The following is an 11,106-nucleotide window of genomic DNA, read 5'->3' as shown; positions in this document are numbered from 1 at the left end:
TTGAATCGATAGTGAGATGATATAGGGAACACTACTCTTAATCATTCCTAGTCAAGTATTAGCATTCATGGATAATGTTAATGCGACGAGATTAGCATGTAGGTCAACTCGATGACTTGATCTCACAAGTCATGGATATAGAGATATCAAGTTGACACATGGGTATGCATTGGAGAATGTATACTGAATGACCCGCCATGAGAAAGTATCATGGATCGTTATATGAGTGTCATATACTTTCTCATGTGGCTATTAGTATGACTATTAATCCTTGGACCTGAAGTCACCATGGTTCCCTAGATAAGGAGTTACATACTTTGGCTTCATCAAACGTCACCCGTAACTGGGTGGACTATAAAGGCGATTACTGGGTATGTAACAAATTATGCGGAGGGATGTGAGTGATGTAGATGGGATCTATCCCTCCTATATGACGGGAGAGACATCGATATTCTTGATTGAGTGAGACCACTAAGTGCATGGCCATGCCCAAATGAGTCAATATGAGATGTTGAGCTCATTTGATTAAGTGAGTCTACTTGGGATTCAAGATTTAGATTGATTAGAGGATGACACGGTCTATGCCTCACATTGATCAATCTAGATGTCAAGGATAGAAGGGCACTTGTCATGTATTGTGAAGAGTCACAATTAGTAGTCACAAGGTGATGTTGGATCTCAACATTCTTATAACTTGGGTAGTAATGATGTGTTGCTAGATACCACTCATTACTTATGCTTCTAAATGGGTTTAGGAGCATTGCCAATGTTATAAGAACCTATAGGGTCACACACAAAGGGCAATTAGATGGAGATTAGGTTCATTTGATGAACCTAAAGGATTAGGTCCATTTGATGGACCAAATTGGATTAAGAGTAATCCAAATTAGACTAATTGAGTTGGACTCAATTTGGTTCATATGTTAGATGAGTCTAATTTGGACTTAGACTCATTGAGTCAATTTAATTCAATGAATAGAGATTCATTAAATTAAAATTGACTTGAACTAATGGTTAGATTTGATCAACCATGGGAGAGAAGTGGTCAAGTTTGACTTGACTTGAGAGGAAGATGAAGAGTCAAGTTTGACTTGACCATTTGCCACCTCATTGGTGAGTTGGCAAAGAGTGGACCAATGATGATGCTCCACATCATCATGGTTGCTTAAGTGGGATGTCACCTCATGGGAGTTACCAAGAGTTGTGACTTTTGGTATTCCATGGAGGTTATTAACCTCTTAATGTGGCCGACCACAATTATTCAAGAGAGGAGTTTTTCATTTTGTGTGTAACTCTCATCTTCTTCCTCAAGCTCTCTTCTCTCCCTCTCTTCCTCCATTGCCGAGAGCCACAAAGGGTGCTACCACACTCTAGTGTCTTTTCTCCATCTCCTTGTTCGTGTGGATACACATAGAGGAGCGTCTACTTTGACATTCTCGAGATCCGATATCATTTGGACGAGCGGGATTAAGCGAAGGGCATCGCTTCAAAGGTATACCTTCTGATCTTGTAGATCTAATGTAGATCTAGGAGTAGATAAACTCGTACATGAATTTTAAACTTCGCACGGATCTGGTGGCATGAGATTCGGGGTTTCCGCAACGCAAAAAGGCGATTTTTGCGGCCCGAAAATCCCTACAGTGGTATCAGAGCCACGTGCGAAGCGCGTACGTGTTTATTTTGTGTTTTTATGAAAAATTGAGTCCAACTCAATTCTCGAACTTTAGGTCTATTGGCTCATAATGTGGTAAAAAGGTGATTCGCTCGCCCCCAGCCATCAATTCGTCCCTAGGCCAACACGGAGAAGGTAAATCACGGGTGACTACTAGCCATTAGTGCAAATGGCCAAGACATGGGGGAGGTTATGCTCAGTCATGCCTAGTTTCGACCCCAGTACCTCATGTGGTAACATCCCATGTCTTAACCATCGCACCGTCCCGAGAGGACAAACTCAAAGAACTAGTTAGAGGGACTCATAAGAACTAGTTAGAGGGAGTAAATAGATAGTTAAAAAAAATCTCACACAAACTCAAATCAATTAATTCGCAATCAATGCATTACCAATGCAATGGAATAAATAATAATAATAATAATAAATTTAATATGACTTAAGATATTACAATGTCGAGTCCAGTGGAATAAAATTGGTTGAGTAAATGTTTTCTTATAAATCTTAGCATTTTTTGAGTAAATGATAAACTTTCTCAAAAAGTTCCGTAATATCTATATAAATCAACCTCAACTTAAGTTCGAATCGGAATCAACTTTAAAAAAAATCAATCTAAACTTAAACAATTAATTAATTGTAAACTTGACTCAATTCAATTAACTTAAACAAGAGTTTAGTTAGTCTTCTACAGTGTGGAGAAGAGTCAGAAATAAAATAAACTGATCATTTTATGATTTTCTTCGGAATTTTTTAATTTTTTTTCTAAATTGCTTAAAACATTTTCTCAAAACCCTTTCAAGATCAAAGTATCACAAAAACAAAAAAACTCCATTTAATGTCTCGGATCTAAGTTTGGTAATTTTTCACATCCCAACCGGGAAAATAATTCGATAAGCAATTCCGTAAAAGATAAGGGGGTTGCTGCAAGTTTTGATCATCTCCTCACTGCATTTTGGGAGCAAAGCGAGAAGGTCGAAACAGAACGGCGAGCTAGCGAATTGATCATGCGAGAGAGTCTTGATCATCCCTGAACCAGAAGAGGCGACAATCTCACTTCGGGTATCGGATAGAAAGAGGGATTTCTAAAAGCTGAGAGATACACGTACACAGAGATAAAGGGTGGAGAATAGGCAAGTTGAGTCATTACTCAACAAAACCCTAATCGCCTCCCAGGCCCCAGCACTATAATTCTTCGACTAGGAGCTGAATCTCGCTGCAGTAATCGTTTCTCGGACTCACAGTCATTCCAGGTTGCGCCTTGGGAGATACCTGTTCACTCCAAAAGACCACAATTTGCGGGGCCATTCTTGTCCTCTGTTCGATAGGTATGCTAGAAAGGGTAATTTTTCCTCGAATTGCTGCAGTTAGTTGGTTTCCCTGTGTATTTTGTGGCTTTATCGCTCGAAGGTGAAGGTTTTATGATTTGGGATTTGCGTACATTGTATTTCCATTTCGAATGTTTTATTCATTTGTTCGGCATGACGTTTTCCAGTCAAAGTGATGGTTGTTGATGCCATTGGTGGTCTCTGGATTTCTTGAAGAAAGTGTTTATCTTACACCACAATTGTTTAGCTGGACGGGATTTATTTGTCTTCTAACTGATGGATAATGGTCGTACATGTTGTATCTTTTGGGGTGTACATTAAAAGCAGCATATATATATATATATATATATATATATATATATATATATATATATATATATATATATATATATATATATATATATATATATATATATATATATATCCAATTCTTTCAAGCTGATGCTATCTCAACTGGTAAAGTGTAGGTCGAAGCACCAATGTGACCCCAAAAATATGTAAGTTGAGTAGCAAGGATTACATGATTTGGCGATCTGTTTCTGGTCCATTGTTAGATTCTAAACACACCATAAGCTATTTCCAATATTATTTTTACTTCTAAATCCTTTTTATATTTCAGGTTGAATTTGGTCTACTTGCTCAAACTAAGATATTGCTAATGCCAGTTGATGGTTGTATCAAATAAGTTATGAATGATAGCGAAGAAGATGATGATGCACCTATTATTTTTAGGAGGCCAAACTCTTTGTTAAAACAAGGTCACTCAACCTCTTCTTTGAAGAAAACAACTGCTCAAAAGGATTCCAGCTCTATTTTTCATCAATTTGTGCAAAATGATAGCAGCTCACATAAGCAAAATGCAACATCACTCCCTAAGGCATCTAGTGAGAAGCCTATGGCAGGATCAAATATTGGATCTTTGCTACCTGCCCAGTCAACTAATTCATCTCATGATAAATTAACAACAAATGATAGGAGGCCAAAGCATGAGGATGAGCTATCTGATTCAGATGATGATAAACCATTAAGTCATAGACATAATTCTGTTTCAGCAATAGTTCAGAGAAAATGTTCTGTGGACTCAGAGAAAACACATATACATTCTTCACATCTTATTGTTGAAGGTAGGAGCACTGAAAAGATGGACTTGGTGGACAATCCAACCATAAAGAGTGAGAATTCTGATGATGACAAACCATTGAGTTTCAAATATTCAGGAGTAATCAACAGAAGTGCCTTTTCACATGCTGCAGAGGCTCCTCAAAAATCAAAGCCTTCTTCACTTAAATCCATGAAGTTGACTTCCAATACCAGTGAAGAAACAGATGATTCAGAAGATGAAAAACCACTTCTCAGTCTAATGTTATTGGTGTTTCTTCCGCGAAAGTCTCCAATGGACCTGAGAAGCCTTTGTCTTCTAAATTGAAGTTAAATGGCTCTAACAAGAAGGGCATAAGCAGTAAGACAACTGCTCCCAAAGGTGGAGAAAAGCGACCTCTTAGTGATGCCAATCCTGCAGAATCTTCATTAAGTAAGAAAGCAAAGCTAACAGGTACCTCTGTTTCTGCCAAAGTTAAACAGGAGGTTTCTGTTAGTAAAGAAAGTAAAGAAGATGATAATGATCACACACCAATTGCACAACAAATGAAGAAGTCACCGTCTTCTAATAGTGCATCAATCAACCAGAATACATTGCTGAAAACTGCTAGTTCATCATTCAAGAAAAGTAATCTTACAATGAATAAAAAGAGGGATTCTAAATTCTCAAAGTCATTGAAGGCCCCTGTTGGATCTGGTGGGGAGCAGAAATGGACTACCTTGCAACACAATGGTGTTATATTTCCCCCTCTATACAAGCCTCATGGGATTAAAATGCTTTATAAGGGACAACCAGTTGATTTGACTCCTGAACAAGAAGAGGTTAGCTTTAAAGATTTTCTGAACTTGTCTTATTATTATGATGTTGTTTCTCTGGTATTCTTTTACTTCTTACAGCAATTGTATTTGTTTGTTAAAAAGTGCAATAGTTTGTTGTCCAACTACATCGAGTTTTGGTTAATTACAATTGTGAACTCTAGTTTTGGTTAATTACAATTGTGAACTCTAGTTTTGGTTAATTACAATTGTGAACTCAACTTTTAAAAATTCCTGGCGCTACAGGTGGTGACAATGTTTGCTGTCATGAAAGACACAGATTATGCCCTGAAAAAACAATTTATCAAAAACTTTATGGATGATTGGCGACTAATACTTGGTAAAAATCACATCATTAAGAAGTTTGAGGACTGTGATTTTACCCCAATATATGAATGGCATCTAAAGGAGAAGGAGAAGAAGAAGCAGATGACTTCTGAGGTAAATTATGCTCCATTTATCCAGAAGTAGGATGATGACTCAATTATGTCATAGGAGATAGACACTTTTGTTGTAGTGTGCTCTGCATTTTGACTCTGGCATTATCTTATAACAAGAATAGGTTTTTGCTATTTCTTCAAAGTCATACTTATAGTATTGTTCATAAAGTTTATGGAACTAGTGCTAATACAAAAAAAATTCAGATGTCACCACACATTTCTATATGGCCCTTTGTCCCCTTATTGTCAGTTGACCAGTGAAATGATTTTCTCGAATTACAAAAACCTCTTTTTATCTCTCTATTTTCATATTATAATTTGTATTAATTCATGATTTAGCTTCTTGTTTATCTGTTTCACAAAGGGTTTTATCAGACCTACAACCTTCATGAACTTTCATCTGTATGTCTTGTTAAAGATGACGGTAGATTTACATTTATGTTAGGAATATTATTTTTAGAAGCTACCAATGATATGGTGACTAATGGTTATTTACCATCCTGGTTTAGTTTATGATTAGAAATTATCTTGGAATAAATTCATTTTTTTCTTTTAGTATAGTTTATGAAAATTATATTTTGGGACCAATCACTTGAATTATACTTTGTTTGGCCACTTGCATGCTTTTTGCTATTTCCAGAATTAATTATTATTTTTATTGGAAAGTAGACATTGTGTCTATACTTCTTATGTAGGAAAAGAAGGCTGCAAAGGAAGAAAAATTGAAGCAAGAAGAGAAGTATATGTGGGCTATTGTTGATGGTGTGAAAGAGAAGGTTTCCTCTAATGATAATTTTGCTACGTTTTTGTTTTATATATGATATGAAGCTATAGATAAATTGCTTTATGCTGCATTTGGCACAACTGAATTGACAGCAAAAACTTGAACTTGATTTAAGCTAATAGCTTTTGAGTTTGAATTAAGATTTTATGATCTGAGCACTGTTGAGGATTGTGAATTTATTATTTATGTGTTTTTTGGGTGGAAAATAATTCTTCGGAGCATGTTTTATGTAGCATGAAGCTTCCCATGCAACATATGGTTGATACTCTACCATGAACTTCTAAGTCATTGACTCATTGTGACCAACAGCGAGAGAAACAACAACGAGCCATGAAATCCTTATAGATTTGTGACTTGGTTTTACAATGGCTGTTTGAGCCTAATGTGATTCCAACTTGCTTTTTTTCATCCAGGCTTGCACCCAACGCTGGCAGTTTTCAATCCTTCCTATATGTTTCTTAAAGCAATTCCAACTTGATTTCTTAGGATTAATTATAGTAGGAAATTGTTTACTCATGAATGCATGATATCTTTGTTATTATTCCAATGCCTCCTGATGCTTCCTTCAAGTGTTGTACGTCAATATTAGTGATGCGTATAAACTCTCCTATGTTATTTTTATGCTGACTACTAGTGAATTGGTCTATTTTAGGTTGGAAACTTTAGAGTAGAACCACCAGGGTTATTTCGTGGTCGAGGAGAGCATCCAAAGGTCATATTTCCTTGTCACTATATCTACTTTAGTTGTTTCTGGTTGACTTTGTCAAATTCAATTCCACGATTTCTGTTTATTTTTCCACTAAATTACTGTTGGTTTGCTGTGATTATAGATGGGAAAGTTGAAAAAGAGAATTAGGCCAACAGATATTACCATCAATATAGGAAAAGATGTACCAATTCCCAAATGTCCAATACCTGGTGAAAGGTAATGTTATTAACAGAGCAAAACTTGAGCTAAGCAGGTACCAGATGGATCAAACTTGTTGGTAAAACTTCTGACAATCAAATTACATTTACAAATGGTCAATCTTATATTTTTCAGATGGAAAGAAGTAAAACATGATAATACTGTCACGTGGTTGGCATTCTGGAATGATCCCATAAATCCAAAAGAGTTCAAATATGTCTTTCTGGCAGCAAGTAGTTCATTGAAAGGGCAAAGTGACAAAGAGAAGTATGAGAAATCCAGGTTGTTGAAGGTATACAGTTTGTTTCTCTCTCTCTCTCTCTCTCTCTTTTCCCCTTGAATGGCCAATTTAAGTGAATTTTGAAGGTTTCAATTTCAAAAGATAAATGTCACTTTTACTTGCCTTCTCTTTTCACTAATAAATATCAATCTTTATTCAGTCTTCTCTCTGAAAACTTCTCCTTAACCCCCCTTATCTCTCCAAGGAATATTGAACTATATTTAAATTGAGGAGAGTTAAGCAAGATGGTATTTTTTTAAGTAATCTTTTGTAACACAGACCGAGTTTTCATCAGTCCCACTTAAGTATTAGCTCAAAGTTTGACAGGGAAGGGGAGCTTAATTTCAACCTGCTTACTAGTATCTTCAAAATAATGAGTATCTTAGTTTTTTTTCAGTGTCATTTTTCTATCTGTAGGACTCTTTTGATTTTTTGTGGCAAACATTGTATCAATTGGTATTATGCTTCAACTCAAGGGGAGTATTAATATTAATAGTTTAGTCCCACATTGGTTATTATTTCATTAGGTATTATGTTTAATCTATAGGGTGTAATTGCTTACTTTGCTATTGAATAATACAGTTTTGTTCCTCTCAGTTATGCTATTTGTATTGCAGGATTATATACAAGATATTCGGGCAAACTATACAAGAGATTTTAATAGTAAAGATCCAACAAAGAGGCAAATATCAGTGGCAACCTACCTTATTGATAAGCTGGCACTCAGGGCTGGCAATGAAAAGGTATAAATCCTGTGGCAAGGTGTAATAGGTTCTTTGTTTTTCTATATTGTGATCCTTGATTGTTTTTGTGTTTTTCCCTTCCATTTCTAAATTATCTGGGTAGCTCATGTTGTGTTTCTTAATATTAGACCACACTGATCCACCTGTTTTATCATTCCAATGAGATTAGCTGAATTCTGCTTTTTTACTTCTGAAGATATTGGCAATTACACAATTAGATTGTATATATCCATACTGATATGCTAGGTATAGTTCCAAAGTTGCAATCATATACCTGTATAGCCATTTGCTTGTTTTCATGATGTATATTTTCTTTCAAGAGAAAGGGAGTCTTGGCGCAATGGTAAAGTTGTTGTCATGTGATCAAAAAGGTCACCGGTTCGAATTCTGGAAACAGTCTCTTGCAAAAAGCAGGGTAAGACTGCGTACAATGGACCCTTCCCCGGAATCCCGCATAGCGGGAGCTTCGTGCACTGAGCTGTCCTTTTTTTTATATATATTTTCTTTCAAGAGCAATTAATTATAATATACATCATATGGCTAAGTCTAAGTTCATCCTTTTTCATATAAATTTGTACAGGATGATGATGAGGCTGATATTGTTGGTTGCTGCACTTTAAAGGTCGAGAACGTTGAGTTAGTTCCTCCAAATAAATTGAAGGTAGTATAACACACTTCTATGTTTCTCAACATATTTTATGAATTAACATTTTGTTTTCTTTAGTTTGACTTCTTAGGTAAAGATTCTATTAGATACTTAAACACAGTGGAGGTTGAACCACCTGTTTATACAGCAATTGGTGATTTTCGAACTGGTGAGTTGACTTCAAAATTTTTCCTTAGTTCAGATTCTTATCAACAGGGTGTTGGGACATTATTAATATTGTTTTTTTTGTTAGCCAAAAAGAGCAACGGAAGTAAGAAAGACAAGGTTGATGATCTCTTTGACTTGCTGGATACAAGTAAACTCAATGCACACCTGAAGGAACTCATGCCTGGACTCACTGCAAAAGTGTTTCGTACATACAATGCTTCTATTACCTTGGATGTTATAGTAAGACACTGACTTCAAATGTTTGTATATGCTTTTCCCCTTGTATGCCCAAGGTTTCAAAAGCTCCGTCAACTCATTCATTCTCTTACCAATTATTGAAGGTTGATGACGTGGGAAGGATTGCTTGAAAAAAATATCAATTCTTACCACTCTTAAATAAAAAATCTGTTTTTGTGCATTCACAACTTGAAGAATTTTGTAGGACTGTTACATCTTTATGAATTTAGATAGTGCACTTATTAAATCAATCCATTTCTTGTTCTGTACAGTAGTATGAATCCAAATACACACTTGTTTTTTTTTTTTATACTTTGTTTTTCATTTCCATCTGTATTCCTAGATTAGTATGGATCACTTGTTTATGTTGATTTTGCAATAATGACAGTTGAATAAGGAAACCAGGGATGGCTCTGTGCCTGAGAAGGTGGCAGTCTATCAACATGCAAACAAAGAGGTAGTTAATATTCTTGTTTTGCCTATTTAGTCGTTGGCTATGAATTGTGGTTATGATTCATCGTTTGTTTTCCAATACAGGTTGCAATTATCTGTAATCACCAACGCAGTGTATCAAAGTCTCATGAAACTCAGATGTCTAAGTTGAATGAAAAGATAAATGATTTAAAGGTTTTAAGTTTTTCCACTTCAGTAAATTACAGCCAATTTATATGCTCCCTTTGATTTTTCTCACTCAGTCTGTATTGCAAACAGACCCAAAGAGAGGAATTGACAACAGATTTGAGTAGGGCTAAGTTACGGAAGCCTCCACTTGAAGATAAAGACGTGAAGCCAAAGAAGAACTTGGCCCCTCAAGCGTAATGAACTTAGTGAATTCTTTGACTTGCACATTTATTTTTCCCCTAAATAACTCTGATCTGATGTGTCTCAACTTGCAGGATCGAGAATAAAATTGCTCAGCTTGATGCCAAGATAGAAAAAATGGAAATGGATAAACAAATAAAAGAGGATCTGAAAACAGTTGCCCTTGGAACATCAAAAATTAATTACCTTGACCCGAGAATATCAGTCGCATGGTGCAAGAGGCATGAAGTGCCAATCGAGAAGGTACCTGATCCCTCTATTTTCCTCTTGCAGCTTATTTTTGCAAGATGTCTCTGTCAAAATTGTCTATTTGAGTACATCAGTAATCCCGCCGCTGTGGCTTCCATTTCTTATCCTTGGTTTTTTCAGATATTCAACAAATCACTACTTGCAAAATTTGCATGGGCAATGGATGTTGATCCCAACTTCAGATTCTAGAACATATTTACCCCGATTGATTCTTACACCGGATAGAGAAGTTTTCAGCCATTCAACTCCATTTCAAGTAAATTTCAACAATGCTTCAAGTCGTTTACACATGCAATGGCAGATGTCGCACAACACTCGAATATACATGTACTTTGATTCACAATCATTAGCGCATTCGAGTTCGTTTCCATGATTAAATTAAATGTCCAAAATTGGATTTCCTTCATTAGTTTCCTCCGGATGAACTTCCCATATGAGTTTCAGTCATTCTAGACCCAGAAATGTAGCTCATTATAGCGAGGATGTTATCTGACTTTGGAACGTAACTTGAATGAAAACTTTCATCATCTTCCTTCTTTTTCAAAGCCGACGCCATATCTTCCTTTTGACTACTACTCAAATTAAATGATCAGTTAGAATCAAATTTATAATGATTGTATGTTTGGTGCAGCTTCTTGCAGCATCAGCACCATACAATTCAAAATGAAATGTTAGTGTAACTTCAAATCATACAATAAAAGAACGTTTTTTTAATTGATATCAGTTATTCTATTTTTTTTTTAATCGATTAATCTTAAGGATGATTGAAAATTTTTATTGATCATTAGAATGAATAAATTGAGAGGCGTTTGGTCTCTCCAGATGACTCACTTTCTCATCCTCCTATTTATTGGAGAAAAAATTTCGTATAATTTATATACTTTTTCAAGCCCTCTATTCATTAGAGAGACCCTAAAATTCT

The 11,106-nt window shown here is 35.7% G+C and overlaps 1 pseudogene; it reads left to right on the top strand.

Annotated features, from left to right (window-relative positions):
- The first annotated feature begins 2,608 nt into the window (after window positions 1-2,608).
- Window positions 2,609-10,711, top strand: LOC122025349 (annotated as a pseudogene).
- The last annotated feature ends 395 nt before the right edge of the window (window positions 10,712-11,106 follow it).

The sequence above is a fragment of the Zingiber officinale genome, chromosome 1A (assembly GCF_018446385.1).
Source record: "Zingiber officinale cultivar Zhangliang chromosome 1A, Zo_v1.1, whole genome shotgun sequence".
In the NCBI taxonomy this organism is placed as follows: domain Eukaryota; kingdom Viridiplantae; phylum Streptophyta; class Magnoliopsida; order Zingiberales; family Zingiberaceae; genus Zingiber; species Zingiber officinale.
The sequence above is the reverse complement of the archived record's forward strand: the minus strand, read 5'-3'. Positions and strand labels throughout refer to the sequence as shown.